This window comes from Phascolarctos cinereus, unplaced genomic scaffold, assembly GCF_003287225.1.
Source record: "Phascolarctos cinereus isolate Bilbo 61053 unplaced genomic scaffold, phaCin_HiC Scaffold_726;HRSCAF=1367, whole genome shotgun sequence".
Lineage (NCBI taxonomy): Eukaryota > Metazoa > Chordata > Mammalia > Diprotodontia > Phascolarctidae > Phascolarctos > Phascolarctos cinereus.
Window position 1 is genome coordinate 503543 of NW_027556098.1, and position 15921 is coordinate 519463.

A 15921-nucleotide genomic window follows, 5' to 3' on the forward strand; every position below is an offset into this window, starting at 1 on the left:
ATACACTTCACACACACACACACACAGAGTTTGTAAATGTCTGACGCAAATTTTATGTGAAATAATATCTCCCTTTGAGATCATTCGGCAAAAATGACCCAACTTTAAGTGCCTGCTTTGTATTACTGTAAAACAAGAGTTAAGATATCTAGCTGCAGAAATAAAAAGAAAACTATCCAGGCTGGTAAAATTTGCTGCTATGGTAAAGTACTAATAAAATACTAATATTGAAGCTGTTACTGCACTATGTCTTTTTCCCACTGCATTGGCCTATCAGAGGTGAGTTGGGGTAGGTGGTGCAGTGGATAGAGCACCAGCCCTGGAGTCAAAAGGACCTGAGTAGAAATGGAAGTTCCTTGACTAGAGGGACTTTCTTTTTTGTCTTTGAATCCTAGCACCTGTCTGACACGTGGTAAATGCTTAATAGGTACTCACTGAATTAAATTGAATATGCCCAATCTGGACCCAGGACAGATTATTTGAAGTGTTAAGGGAGAACCCAGAGACCTAAATCAGAAAAGAACTAAATAATAATTTTTCACATTTGGGTAGCATTTTAAAGTTTAAAGGTTTGGATTTTTTTTAATGATGAATGTACTGTAAAATATCACCTTCATTTTATAGATGAGAAAATTGAGGCTTAGAAGGATTAAGCAGGTAATTTGTCCTTGTCTAGTCACACACCAGTAAGTGTTGAAGAAAAATTCTAATTTACCTTCTGATTCTAAGTCAGGGCACAAGGAGCTGTCCCTGACATAGGAAGAGACTAGAGAATATGACTCTGGCTCATCCCCAAGGCTAGATTGAATATCCCTACAATTTGTGTTTGTGCCCCTGCCCTGAAAGTTTCCCTGTCAGAAAATTCAGATGTGCAGATGAGTATATGGAAGGAAGACCAGCAAGGCAAGAGGAATATCATTTGGTGCCTCTGAGGTGAATTACAGAGAGTCAATTCTCTGGTGTTTGGGATCCTTCTCAGTCTGGGCTCCAATATACCTTGCCAAGCAGGTTGCTCATGAATCCTCTTCCTATAATTTACAATTCATTCAGAGACTAGTCTGCTTTCTCATGCACTGCATTCCATCTTTTCCCTGTCTTTGCCTGAGCTATCCCCATGCCCAAAATGCCCTTCTTCTCATCTCCGCATCATAGAGTCCTTTATTTCCATCATGACATAGCTCAAGTGTTGGTTTATATGCAGAGTGCTTTCCTGATTCCTGCTCTCCTTGATACCTCAGATGAATTTTTTATTTATTCTTTGTAAATTTATACAGGTACTTGGTTGTCTGCACCAATAGAATGAAACCTTCTTGAGGGCAGAGAACTTTTAGTTTTTGTTCTTGTATCCCCAGCATCCAACACAGTACCTGGCACATAGTAGGTACTTAATATCCATTTATTAATTAATTGGAGCATTCACACCAGAACTTCTGTCTTCCCAGTAACAGATTCTGAGTGTTTATAATTCAACATTCCATAAAAGAATGGAAAACAGTAAAGGAAATTGACTGGGAATTGTGTGTAAGTAAAGGGCACAGGTTCAGACAGACTCAGGCAGATGGCCAAATTATAGGCATTACCCACTGATACATAGGAAAACCATGCATTCTCCCTCGATGCATTCTTTTAAACCTTGGTGGACCTGAGGTGTTAACTGTGTCCATCTCCTAGCAGCAATTGACTCAATTGGCGCTGTCCATTTCCCTGTGTAATAAAACCTTGAATTCTGACAGCAAATCTAATCTTTTACTTATGTCTCCAAAGAGTGGTAACTAGAGGAAGAAATTGAGAATATCTGAAATGCTTTCTCTTCAGCACCACAGATAAAAGAAGTTGTTCATTACCAAGCCATTTTTTTCTAATGAATAGATGGCATTCCTTTCACTAAATAAAAAAGATAGACAAGAGGAGCAGGAGCTTCAGGAAAGGGTCTGCATGTCATCTCAGGCTATTGACTGCTGCTATTTCATGCTAGACAGGAAGGCAAGCTTGGCCTCTTCTGATGTAAGCTACAGCACAGCTGTCTCTCAGTTCTATTCTCTTGCCTGCCAACCTGGATAATTTCTTTTGTCTCTCCTGCTTCCTTATTGTCATAAGCATGTAAAAATCACACCCCCCCACATCCTCCACCCCCTGCTGCACTTTCTTTGAAGGCGACTCTTTGCTTTGAAGTCCCCACCATCTGTTCTCTGAGCATTTGCCGTATGTGCCTGTAACTGATTCCCAGCAAACCCCTGCTCCTCAGATTTGCTTGCTCAAGTTATTTATAAATGTTTCAGGACAGGAAAAGTGGATGATTTTTGTCATTGTTTTGCGTGACGAAATTCTATCCTTAATCTCTGGTCATCAAAAAAGGGCACATCTTGCCTTGAGTGGAGCAGAGTAAAGAATTGTCTCTCAGTATTCATGTGGCCTAGCGCCTGCCACCTAGGTGTGGTACACCTAGGAGAAAAACATCCCAACTCCACCGAGTTCAAAGTTTATCTCTAAGTGGTTTAGCCCAGCAGCATAACTCTAAAAGGAATGTTCCTTTTGTAATTCTATCAGGGATATATCAAAAGAGAAACATAATTTGCACAACTATAAGTGGGAATTTCCATATGTGGGGCAAGACCAATGAAAGTCAAATTCATTTCACTGGGGGGAGGGACGAAAGTGGGCCTGGGCCCACTGTATGTTAGGGGAGATAGAGATACTGTAGGCCATTCATGGAAAGCAGTCGCTAGGCCTCTGGACAGAGAAGGGGAACATGAGAGAATGGGAAGTGTTTATTCATTTTGGAGCCTTGGGACAATGCCCTGGTTGCTTTTTTTCTCCCTGCCCTTGTTAAGGCTGTAATAATATATGTAGTTCAGGATAAGAATTTTTGAGATCATCCAGTCAATCCCACTGTCTTTCTGGCTCTGCTAAATCCTGGAAGAATAAGATTTTTCAATTTTTTTTGAGCCAGAGATAAGGTTTATTACAACATCCATCATATTGGGCAGACTCTTAAGGAGTCTCAGTGTTAGTGAGCGATTGGCTAGATTTTAAGAATCTGAGCCTCTTAATGGAGACAAGATGGACCTTATATACAGAAAGACTGTGGGAGGGATCTAGGAGTGGCCAAATAAGAACTTATTTTTAATGACCTATAAAGGAGCAGAGAGCAGTGTGGCATATTGGGTAGAGAATGACATTGGAGCCAGTTACCTGAACCCAGTATCAAGTGCTGCTTCTGACACATCCTTGTGTGACCCTGGGCAAGTCACTTAACTCCATGGTAATCTAGGCAGCTAAAACTACATTTCAGAGAAGGTGCTTGTCTGCACTGATGGCAGGAGTTTCCTCATCCAGCAGTTCCTTATACAAATCTAATCACAGTTCCAGTTTCTATTCCTTATGAAGGAGAAGATTCCATAGCGCATCTCCAACAGAAACTTCTGCTATTAGACAATGATTATCAGAAACCATTTTATCACTTATATAAATCCTTTAGCCTTATCTCATCTTCTCTCTTTCTTTCCTCTCTCCCTCCATCCCCAAAGGAGATTGCAACAATTTGCCGCAGATAGGATGGAGAGTCATGACTTTTATTCATTTTAGAAAATATTTTGTGTTGTCCATTCAGGACTAAGCCTACATTTACATACATATTTAAGGTGCTTATGACCATAGAAAGGAACTATGAAAAATTTAAGCAGCCTGATTCAGGCTTCAGGTGGCTTTAGTTTCATAATTTGACCCCTACCCCATTTTCATTCCTGTGTAAGGGAGGGGGAATGATTTGGTTCCTCCACCACCACTCACACTCTTGCTAAATTAATGTAATCACAGAATGATGAGGTATTAATATGTTAACATGAACATCTCTCAATTAGAGGGAAAAAAATTATTGGATAAACAATTGATAGGCTATGCCTCCAGGTAACCCTTAAAAGATGTCCAGTTAGTTCAGGTGAGTGCCCACCTGGAGTTACTTGTGGAGAAAATCCTTGGGAGAAGGGGGAGGAAGAGAGTTCTCTCTCTCCCCACCTCATCAACCATGTTGCTTGGCAGTAGAGCCATTCACTCGGAAAGAGGCACACCATGTAGCCATTGGAGAGTCAGTTCAAAAGAGTTTAAGACACAGATGAGGGTACATAGACACAGATGCAGAGGGGCAGCCACTCCAGGCTACAAGAACCTTCAGGTGGAGCCAGCTATGGACTCAAGAGACAGCTAGCCTCAGCAGCTGAGAGTAAGCTGAAGAGAGGATTCCACAAAGAGGGAAAGAGATTTGAGGTGGTCAGTGTTGGAGGGGTGATAGCTTCGGCCTCATGTTTCCTATACATGTAGGTCACTACTGTTGTACTGTAAGGTTATGGCCACTCTTCCAATGACTGTATTAGAGGGATAGTATGAACCAAGTTGTTGGGGTTTTTTTGGAGGTGGGTATAGCTACTATTCTTTCTATTCCATTTTAGTAAATGCATTTTGCTACGAACTTTGTCTTCTGGCTGTTAACCTGAAACATATTGGTGGGGGCTTTGTGGGTATGTAGTTTTAAGAATAGCCACCCATAAGGTACCCTTGAATCTTGAGCTACTAGCTACCCTCTAAAGAAGTAGCCCAGAGAGGATGCCATACCTGTATCCAGGAAGAAATGCTTCATGCCATTGCCTCAATACCTCGTGTGGGAACCTGGGGCAAGAACCAACATCCTTAGAGGTTACCCAACCCTATATTCAGTGGGAGTACAGTGTAATGAACACATGTAGGTGTATGAAACTAAAACCAACACTCACCATTGAGCTCAAGAGAGAAAAATTCAACAGTCTTTCATCAGGCATTCTTGCTAATGAGCCCCCACAAAGTATTGTCTGAATGTCAATACTGCCCTGTAATAATAAAACTGGGCACCTTTCATCTTAGAGCATCCTTGAATATTAGGAAACTTGTAACAAAACACGGAAAGGGAAGCTGAGGACAGACATCTGATTCTCTTGATGTTCCATGCTGTATCAGCTGAGACTATCTTTCACCACTATTAAACTTATTCTGGACCCTGAGTGACAGCACTTCCAAGAAAAGACACAAACGACAGGCATATCTTTCCTTCCAAGTCTGCAGCCAGCTGGGGAATTTAAAAAGAATAAATTGGAACTGATTCATGGAATGGGCCTCATTCCTGACAGGGAGAATAATGTCTTCCAGCTGTCACCAGGGATCTCTCTGTCTCTGTCTCTCTGTCTCTCTCTTTCTCTCTGTCTCTCTGCCTCACTTTCTATCTCTCTGTCTCTCTGTCTCTCTCTCCTGTCTTCCTCTCCCTATTTCCCCTCTGTTTCTCTCTTTCTCTCTTCTTTCTCTGTCTCTCTCTGTGTCTCTGTCTCTCCTTGCCTTCTTTTCTCTCTTTGTCTGCCTCTTTCTGTGTCTCTCTTCCTCCCTTTCTTTCTCTGACACTCGGTCTCTGTCTCTGTCTCTTTCTGTCTCTCTGCATCACTTTCTATCTCTCTCTGTCTCTCTGTCTCTCTCTCTCCTTCTCTCTTCCTCTCCCTCTCCCTATTTCCCCTCTGTATCTCCCTTTTTCTCTTCTTTCTCTATCTCTCTCTGTGTGTCTCTCCTTGCCACCTTTTCTCTGTCTGTCTCTCTCTCTCCTTCTCTCTTCCTCTCCCTCTCCCTATTTCCCCTCTATATCTCCCTTTTTCTCTTCTTTCTCTATCTCTCTCTGTGTCTCTGTCTCTCCTTGCCTTCTTTTCTCTGTCTGCCTCTTTTTGTCTCTCTCTTCGTCCCTTTCTTTCTCTGACTGACACTCTGTCTCTGTCTCTCACTCACAACATTTTTCCCCATGTCCCCATTTTACCTTTCTAACCTTATTTCATATTACTTTCCTCCACATATTCTCCTACATGTGTGACCTTGGGCAAGTCACACAAACTTCTCTGGGCCCTGATTTCCAACTGTAAATGAGAGGGTTGGACTACATACTCCCTAAGGTTGCTTACAGCTCTAAATTCTATGATCCCACCCTTCAGGCCAACTGATCTCTTTGATTCCATTCTTGGTCTTCATTCTCCCTTCTCAGTCTCTTTGCTCACAGTATGTTCCCTGTGCCTGCCATGTGCTCCCTGTTCAGTTCTGCTTTTTTCCTTTTTTGACTTGGGGCCAGGTCTGTGATGTATAATAAATTTCCTTTTAGTAAATCCATTTTACCAGTACAGCCAGATTTTCACCTGAAATGCAATGTAAAGTCTTAAAGAGTTGCTCTTATAGATGGTAGTAAGCTTCTTTTTTTTTTCTTTTTGGCTAGGCAATGGGATTAAGTGACTTGCCCAGGGCCACACAGCTAGTAAGTGTTATGTGTCTGAGGCCGAATTTGAACTCAGGTCCTCCTGAATCTGGATCCTGTGCTCTATCCACTGCGCCACCTAGCTGTCCCATTGGTAGTAAGCTTCTTGACAGGTAGAAATGTTTCATCTAAATTCTCTATTTCCTCAGTGCCTATCACAATGATCTGCACACAGTGGGTACTTATTAAGTGTTTGTTGAATGAATGAATTCTGATTTAAATCTATTTCAGCTGAATATATCCAGTGACTATATCCTGAAATATCCAGTGTTAACATGCTTGATTTCAATTTCATTGACAGCAATGGAGTCGTGGAGACCAGTAACCTTCAAAGATACTGGATTCTTAGATGTTTAAATGCCATCATCTTGTTTCCCTCCCTCCAAAGCTCTAAACAACAGTCCTTCACCAAAATAAAATGTAATGAAGTTGAACCATACAAACAATTGAATAAAATTCAAAAGGAAAGAGGGGAGGGGGAAAAGAGTGTTGCCATTTGACACTACTTTCTCAGCACACCGAGTCACACTCACACTCACTGTCAAGCTGGGCTATTGACATCCTACACACTTTTGGAAAAGACACATGTGTCACAGTCAATTCTTCTAAATCTCCACTACATTTGTTGGGCACTTGTCTTTCCCTGTGCCAATCAATCAGCAGGTTCTTATTAAGTAAGCATCTACTATGTGCCAAACATTCTTCTGGGTATTAGAGATACAAGGACAAAAATGAAACGCGAAAAGATGAGGAAGAAAAGAATGCCAAACATGGAGGATACTTAGTATCCTAGAGAATGTGTGGAGGGAAATAATATATGAGAAACCTGGAAAGGTAGGAAGGGGTCAGGTTGTGAAGAGATTTAAATGCCAAATAGAGAAGTTTGTATTTGATCTTAGAAGAAATAGAGAGTCATTAGAAATTGTTGAGTAGGTAGGTGACATAGTCAGACCTGCACTTTAAGAAAATTACTTTGGTGGCTTTGCAAAGGAAGGATTGGAGTGGGAAGAAATCTGAAGCAGAGAGATGAATTAGGAACCTAATGCAATAACCTAGGCAAGAGATGATGAAGGCCTAAACTATCATAGTGTGGCAGTGCAAGTGGTAAGAAGGAAACATTTACACGAAATGTTGTTTAGGTAGAAATGCTAAGAGGTGCTGCAGTGAACAGCCAGGTCTGGAGTCAGGAAGATTCATCATCCTGAATTCAAATCTGGCCCCAGACACTAGCTGTGTGACCCTGGGCAAGTCACTTCATCCTGTTCGCCTCAGTTTCCTTATCTGTAAAATGAGCTGGAGAAGGTAATGGCAGAACACTGTAGTATCTTTGCCAAGAAAACTGCAAAATGGGGGCATGAAGAGTCAGACATGACTGAAACAACAGAAGGAGGAGGAGGAGGAGAAGAGGAGGAGGAGGAGGAGGAGGAGGAAGAGGAGGAGGAGGAGGAGGAGAAGAAGGAGGAGGAGGAGGAGGAGAAGGAAGGAGAAGAAGAAGGAGGAGGAGGAGGAGGAGAAGAAGAAGGAGGAGGAGGAGAAGGAAGGAGAAGAAGAAGAAAGAAAGAAAGAAAGAAAGAAAGAAAGAAAGAAAGAAAGAAAGAAAGAAAGAAAGAAAGAAAGAAAGAAAGAAAGGAAGACTATCCGGGAGATAGGTTGACCAGTGGTCAACAGTGTCAAATGGTTCAGAACGTGATTAAGAGTGCTATAAGAAATGATGAACAGGGGCGGAGCCAAGATGGCAGAGTGAAAGCAGTGACTTGCTTGAGCTCTCCCCCAGACCCCTCCAAATACTCATAAAAAATGGCTCTAAACAAATTCTGAAGCAGCAGAACCCACAAAAAGACAGAGTGAAGCAAATTTCCAGCCCAAGACAACCTGGATCAGAAAGGTGTATCGCGCTGGCCTGGGAGTGCAGTGCAGCGTGGGCACTCAGGCCACAGCAAACCTGGAGCAGGCCTCAGAGGAGTGAATCACGGGCAGCTGTGGAGGTTTCCAGACTCCTCAATCCACCAATGCCAAAGCCAACTTAGAAGGTCAGTGGGAAAAGTCTGTTTCTGTCGTGGTCAGAGAGGAAGGCAGGGTCTCAGCTCCATTCCCCAAGAGCCTGGGGGGGAGGGGGGAAGGGCAGCTGCTTCCCGAGCTTCAGCCCACAGACTGAGGGGGAATCCAGTGGCTGATCAGAGAGGGATTGCAGGGATCTCTTTGCCAGTGCTGAGGCAGGAATCTCTTGCTTTGCCCTGTGTGGATCTGGGTCACAGTTCTGGCGGCAGTGCTGGGGTGAGGAGGAGCACTGGTGTGGTGGAGCTTGTGGCTGTGGAGAGAACCCCTCCTCACAGTTACAGGACAGAAAGGAAGTACAGGCCAGGAAAGGAGTAAACACCTGCCCCTTATCATACCACCTTGGAAGAACTGAAAATTTACAGGTCCCTACAAGTATCTCTGAAAACAGCTACACAAACCCCTGAAGCTTGGGACAGTACACTCTCCACATTGGAAGCAGACTCTTACCTTAACAAGGAGTTTAAAACTCAAGTAATTGGCTGGGATCATGAGCAAGCAGCGCAAAAAGAGTCAGACTATATTATCTTACTTTGGTGAAAAGAAGATCAAAATATACAACTAGAAGAAGACAACAAAGTCAAAGTGCCTACATCCAAAGCCTACAAAAAAATATGAATCAGTCCCAGGCCTAGGAAGAGCTCAAAAGGGATTTTGAGAAGCAAGTAAGGGAAGTAGAGGAAAAACTGGGAAGAGAAATGAGAGTGATGCAAGAAAATCATGAAAAACAAGTCAACAGCTTGCTAAAGGAGACCCAAAAAAATACTGAAGAAAATAACACCTTAAAAAATAGCCTAACCCAAATGGCAAAAGAGGTCCAAAAAGCCAATGAGGAGAAAATGCCCTAAAAAGAAAAATTGGCCAAATGGAAAAGGAAGTCCAAAAGATTACTGAAGAAAATACTTCCTTACAAATTAGAATAGAGCAATTGGAAGATAGTGACTTTATGAGAAATCAAGACACTGTAAAACAAATCCAAAAGAATGAAAAATTAGAAGACAATGTGAAATATCTCATTGGAAAAACAACTGACCTGGAAAATAGATCCAGGAGAGAGAATTTAAAAATTATTGGACTGTCTGAAAGCCATGATCAAAAAAAGAGCCTCGACATCATCTTTCAAGAAATTATCAAGGAAAACTGCCCTGATATTTAGAACCAGAGGGCAAAATAGAAATTGAAAGAATCCACAGATCTCCTCCTGAAAGAGATCCCCAAAGGAAAACTCCTAGGAATATTGTAGCCAAATTCCAGAGTTCCCAGGTCAAGGAGAAAATATTACAAGCTGCCAGAAGGAAACAATTCAAGTACTGTGGAAACACAATCAGGATAACACCAGATTTAGCAGCTTCTACATTAAAGGACCGCAGGGCATGGAATATAATATTCAGGAGGGCAAAGGAGATAGGATTACAACCAAGAATCACCTACCCAGCAAAACTGAGTATAATCCTTCAGGGGAAAAAATGGTCATTCAGTGAAATAGAGGACTTTCAAGCATTCCTGATGAAAAGACCAGAGCTAAACAGAAAATTTGACTTTCAAATACAGGACTCCAGTGGAACATGAAGAGGTAAACAGGAAAGAGAAATCATAAGAGACTTATTAAGATTGAACTGTTTACATTCCTGCATGGAAAGATGATATTTGTAACTCATGAGAACTTTGTCAGTATTAGGGTAGTTCAAGGAAAAAAATTGTATGTATGTATAGATAGATAGATAGAGGACACTGGGTGAGGAGGAGTCATATCTGGAGAATAAAATTAAGGGATGAGAGAGGATGATACTGGGAGAAGAAAGGGAGAGGTAGAATGGGGTAAATTATCTCACAAAAAAAAAACAGAAAAGAAAAGTCACAGTGGAGGGGAAACAGGGGAAGGTGAGAGGGAATGAGGGAATCTTATTCTCATAGGATTTGGCTTAAGGAGAGAATAACATACACGTTCAATTGGGTATGGAAATCTGTCTTACCCTACAGGAAAATAGGGGGAGAAGGGAACAAGAGAGCAGGGGGGTGATAGAGAGGAGGGCAGATTGGGAAAGAGGGTAATCAGAAGCAAATACTTCTGAGGAGGGACAGGGTCAAAAGAAAGAATAGAATAAATGGGAGGGCAGGATAGGATTAAGGGAAATAGAGTTAGTTTTTCACAACATGTCTACTAAGGAAGTGTTTTGCATAACTGCACATGTACAACCTGTATTGAGCTGCTTGCCTTTTCAATGAGGGTGGGTGGGGAGGGAGGAAGGGAGAAAATTTGGAACTCAAAGTTTTAAAAACACATGTTTTTAAAAAAAATGTTTTCACATGCAACTGGGAAATAAGAAATACAGAAAATGGGGTACAGAAGTCTATCCTGCTCTACAGGAAAATAGAAGGGGAAGGGGATAAGAGAAGGGAGGCGGGAGAGATAGAAGAGAAGGCAGACCAGGGGAAGGGGTATTCAGAATGCATGCCATCTTGGGGTGGGGGGAGGAGTGAGAAATTTGGAACTCAAAAACTTGTGGAAGTGAATATTGAAATCCAAAAATAAATAAATTTATATTTAAAAAAAGAAAAAGAATGCAGAGGTGAGTGGGGAAGAGATCCCAGGTGATCAGGGAGGAAGGGGATCCACTTTGGCCTGTAATTTCCTCATCTGTAAAATTAGAGAGTCAGACTAGCCAGGGGTTCTTAGCCTAGGAGCCATGAAAGTGGTTGGCTTTTGTTTCTCTGCTTGTTTTTAATTTCAATAACTATATTTAAATATAATTTGTTTCCTTTGTAAAAAAAAAAAAAGAAAGAAAACAAATGATGAACAGGCCAACTTCGGAAAAACCTGGAAAGACTTGTATGGTCTGATGCTGAGTGAAGTGAGCAGAACCAAGAGAACACTGCACACAGTAACTGCCACGATGTGTGATGACTAATATTGATAAACTTAATCCTTCCCAGCAATACAAGGATCTCAGACATCTCCAAAGGCCTCGTGATGGAAAATACTACCCACATCCAAAGAAAGAACTATGGAGTCTGAATGCAGATCGAAGCATACTATTTGCTATTTTTTTTCTCTTTTATTAAGTTTTGTTTCCTCTTTCTGGTGGTTCCTCCTATTGGTTCTAAGTTTGACTTACTATATCACTAATCTGAAAATATGTTTAATAAGAATATATGTGTGTGTGTGTGTGTGTGTGTGTGTGTGTGTGTGTGTGTGTGTATAGCCTATATCAGATTGTGCGCCGTCTTGGGGAGGGGGGGAAGGTAGGGGGAGAAAAATTTTAAACTCAAAAGCATATGGAATTGATTGTTGATAAATCAAAATAAATTAATAATAAAAAAAGAAAGTGATTAAGAGGATGAAGAATGAGAAGAGATCATTAGAGATTACAGGTAACTTTGGAGAGAAGTTTCCATTGACAAGTTAGAAGCCAGATTGAAGAAGGTTTAGGAAGAGTGAAATGAGAGGAAGTAGAGCATCAAGTAAGGCTAGCCTTTTCAATTAATTTTAATGAATTTGTCTAAGAAAGGGTGGAGTGATACAGGATGATCGCTAACGAGGATGGTAGGAGTTTGGGTTTTTGGGCGAAAGAGAGACACATTTGTAGGCAGCAGAGAAGGAACAAGTAGGGAGAGACTGGCTTTCAGGAAGTGGAAGGATTCTTCAATGATATTTCCTGAATTTGTTTTCAAATTCAGTTGTTTTTGACAGTAGATATCTTATATTTTCTTCTATTTTACAATCCTTTGACTTTATTCTAATATTTCTTGTTGTCTCCTATAATTATTGAATTCTGGTTGCTTCATTCTCTTTTTAAGGGCGCATACTACTTGGGTAAAGTTTTCTGTCTTCTATCCTAAGCTATTTATTCTCTTTTCAATTTTTTCTTCTCAAAATTTAATTTCATTTTTTTTTTCTCTAGATTTATTTCTCCCAGCCATTCTTGGAGTCCTTGTAACCAAACCACATTTCCCCCTGCTTGTGGTTGTTGTGAGGTTACTCTCTTTTCTGGGTTCACCTCTTGGGCTTCTCTTAATCTATAGTATTTTTTTTCAGCTGCATAGATGAGAATGTCAGGAGTTGTTTTACTTTGTATCCCCACAGCCCAACACAGTGTCTAACACACAGTAGATGTTTATAAACATGCTTGATTGATAGGGTTTTTTTGAGTATTGAAATAGGATTATGGACATGAGTTTAGGAGATACAGAGAAAACAGCAGTCTCTAATGTAAAGCAAGAGGACTCAAAGCTGAGAGATAATCAAGTTTGCCTTGCCTTCATCTTCTCCCAGTCTCATTTCTTATTAATCTCTTCCCTGAGCACCAGGAAAGCTTAATCTTAAGAGTCACACACTTAGGTATTGCTCACTGATTAGCTGGAAACTGCATTTTCTAAAGGAATTTAACCCCAGTGAAGTAGCATTCAGTTCTTTATAAATCCCTGTAAGAAAAAAGGTGAATTATTTGGGTTTGCAGGAGTGTTCATGAGTCTCCAAAGGTTCCAGGGTTTCACTTTTTTTTTTGGAAGTTGGCTAAGAGTCTGCTTTCAAGCATCTCTAAATAGATATGTTGCAGCAGAGTTTGAGATTTGACACATTTCAACCTTTTCTTTTTATATTTTAAAAAGAAAAAAGCTATGCAGTGAGTCACCATGCACCAGAAGGAAGGAGAATAGGTGCTCTCTCCTGGGTGGCAGCGGTCAGGAAGTCACAGATTGCTGGGCTTTCAAGCACATGGAAGGGAGTGGGGCTTCAGAAGCTAACAGACAGTGTGGTGCGGACCAAATGGAAAGAAGGGTGGCTGAATTAAGAACAGTTACATCAGAGCCCCAGAAAGAGTGAGTGTGATGTCATCTGTTATGTAAGAAAGGCAGAAGAACAGTGGCAAACTGGGTGTTTCAGTTTCTGAGCTTTATTTTTACCTCATTTTCACCTCGTTCTCTTAATTTCATCTTACAAATACACAAGTACCACCTTTCATCCCACCCAGTATCTTTGCCAAGAAAACCCCAGAAGGGGTCACAAACAGCTGGATGAACTGAAACAACTGAACAGATGTGCCTGGTACTGTGCTGAGTGCCTTACAATTATTATCTCCTTTGATCCTTAGGACAACACTATTATTATGCCCATTTTACAGATGAGGACACTGAGGCAAACAGCAGTTAAATGACTTACCAAGGATCACACAGCTACTAAGTGTCTGAGCCCTAATTTAAATTCAGACCTTCCTGACTCCAGACCCATACTCTATCCACTATACCACCTGGCTAACTCTGGATAGTCAGCATATTGAGATGTGTGGGGACACAATAAATTTTAGACTTAATTTGTATGGATTAAGACCAAAATTATCTGTTTCACACTGCATACAGTAGAAAAGGATCGATAATTATCTCAATTACACTTACACCAGTTTGCCACACAAGTTTGTATTGTGGACTGGACTCTTGTTTCTATAACAGAGAAGTATACTATTCAAAGGGTTTCAGGAAGACTGTATATTACTGTACAGCTAACATATGAAGGTAGATGAAGAGTTTTTAACTATGCAGCTAGTGAACTTAAATAAAATTGTGAAGAAGGCAGTATTTGTCTTTGGTGCCCTCCTTTCACCCTCTTCCATCTTTTAGTGCTAACTTTTCACCTAAGCCCTGGATGCCTTCATGATCTTCTAAACCCTACCTTTCAGCAATTCATCAAAACTTATCTCCTCCCAATCAACTCCACCTACCCCCTCCACCCACAACAAAAAACAAACTCTTGTTTAATGAATGAATGAATCTGAGGCATGTCTCAGATAATTGTTAGGAGAAAGGTGATCCAATTAAAGTATTCAGATGAAAAGATGGTGACAGCTAAGAATATTCTCGGGGGAATACAATGTCTGATTCATAGAGTCTGAGTTTGGAAGGACATTATAGGTCATGTAGTCAACCCCTCTGCTGTATTTATATTTTAAAGGTGTTAGCTTCTTAACCAAGACAATCTAGTCTGGCAGGATTTTAGGGAATGACTAAGTAGAATGAATAACTCATGGTTTTTAAAGTATTTTACGGTATATAAAGCCATTCTTCATAATAACCCTACAAGATAAGTACAAAATACATAGCTAACATTTATATAGCAACTTCAACATGAATTATCTCCCTGTGGTGTGTGGTACAGGTATTATTATGAGCCCTATTTTACAGATGAGAAAACAGGCTCAGACAAACTAATTGTTTTGCCCATGGTCACTGAAACCTACTTCCTATCTAGTCTTCCCACCCCCAGTATGAATAACAGAATAAATGGTAACACCTGAGTCACCCTTTACTCCAGGTGAAATCCAGACTTTTCATTTATAGCTTCACCTAAATCCAAACTATCAAATAAAAAGGTTTTTCTCAACTGCACACAGCATAGGGGTCTATTAGGATTCTGAGATGTCTGTGGAAGGCTATTTCTCAGCTAAGCGGATGTAACTTGCCACATGAATTCCATTGTTTATGAAGTTTTCTGGCCCCCAGACACAGTCAATATGCTTAAGATTTTTTAGTTCATCTGCTCTCTTCTTCACTTCCTTTTTCTGCCTTTTTGTGAGGCAAATGGGGTCAAGCTACTTGCCCAGGGTCACACCGCTAGTGTTATGTGTCTGAGGTCGAATTTGAACTCAGGTCCTCCTGACTCCAAGGCTGGAGCTCCATCCACTGTGCCACCTAGCTGTCCCTCTCTCTTCTTCACTTTCAAAACAATTGGCTAACAGCAATCCATCATCTGATACTTTACATCCTTAAACTCACCACAGCCTGTGAAGTAGGTATTGTAGATGTTATTATTCCCATATTACAGGTGAGGAAACTGGATTCAAGTTACATGGCTTGCTCTGATCACAAAGCTGGTCATGGTCATAGACAGACTAAATCCAAGGTCTCTGTTAGGGAACTTGGAGTTGCAGAGCACCAGGAAAACAGGAGGAAGCTTCTAAAAACTTCCACAAACTAATCATTAGAAAACAGAAAAGAAACATATGTAAAGCGATTGACAACTGCACTGTTAGAGTTCCCTTAGTGTCTGTCGAACATTAAGAACCACAGCAGGGCTCAGGGGGCTGGGCCATCTGCCCCTGTCCCTTCTACTGTGAGGGTCCTTTCTTTTCTGGACCCTGGTCCTGAGGGAATCTGACCATGTAAAAGAATGATCAGACTCCTTTTCTCATCACTGGGAAAAAACTGGTCAAGAATTAGGTTTGGAGGGGCAGCTAAGTGGCGCAGTGGATAGAGCACCAGTCCTGAAGTCAGGAGGACCTGAGTTCAAATCCGGCCTCAGACCAAACACTTGACACGTACTAGCTGTGTGACCCTGGGCAAGTCACTTAACCCCAATTGCCTTTAAAAAAAAGTTAGGTTTGGGCTAAGATCTAGAGTTTCCCCAAAGAGGAGAATGGAAAGGTACTGAATACAGAACATAAAATATGGGACAGATACTTATTTCCTACACACAAAAGAAGTAGTAAACACAAAACATTCACTAACTTTCCGTGACAGAAAAACAGAATGTTGACTTATGAGGATATTGGAGTGGGGAAGAACATGAC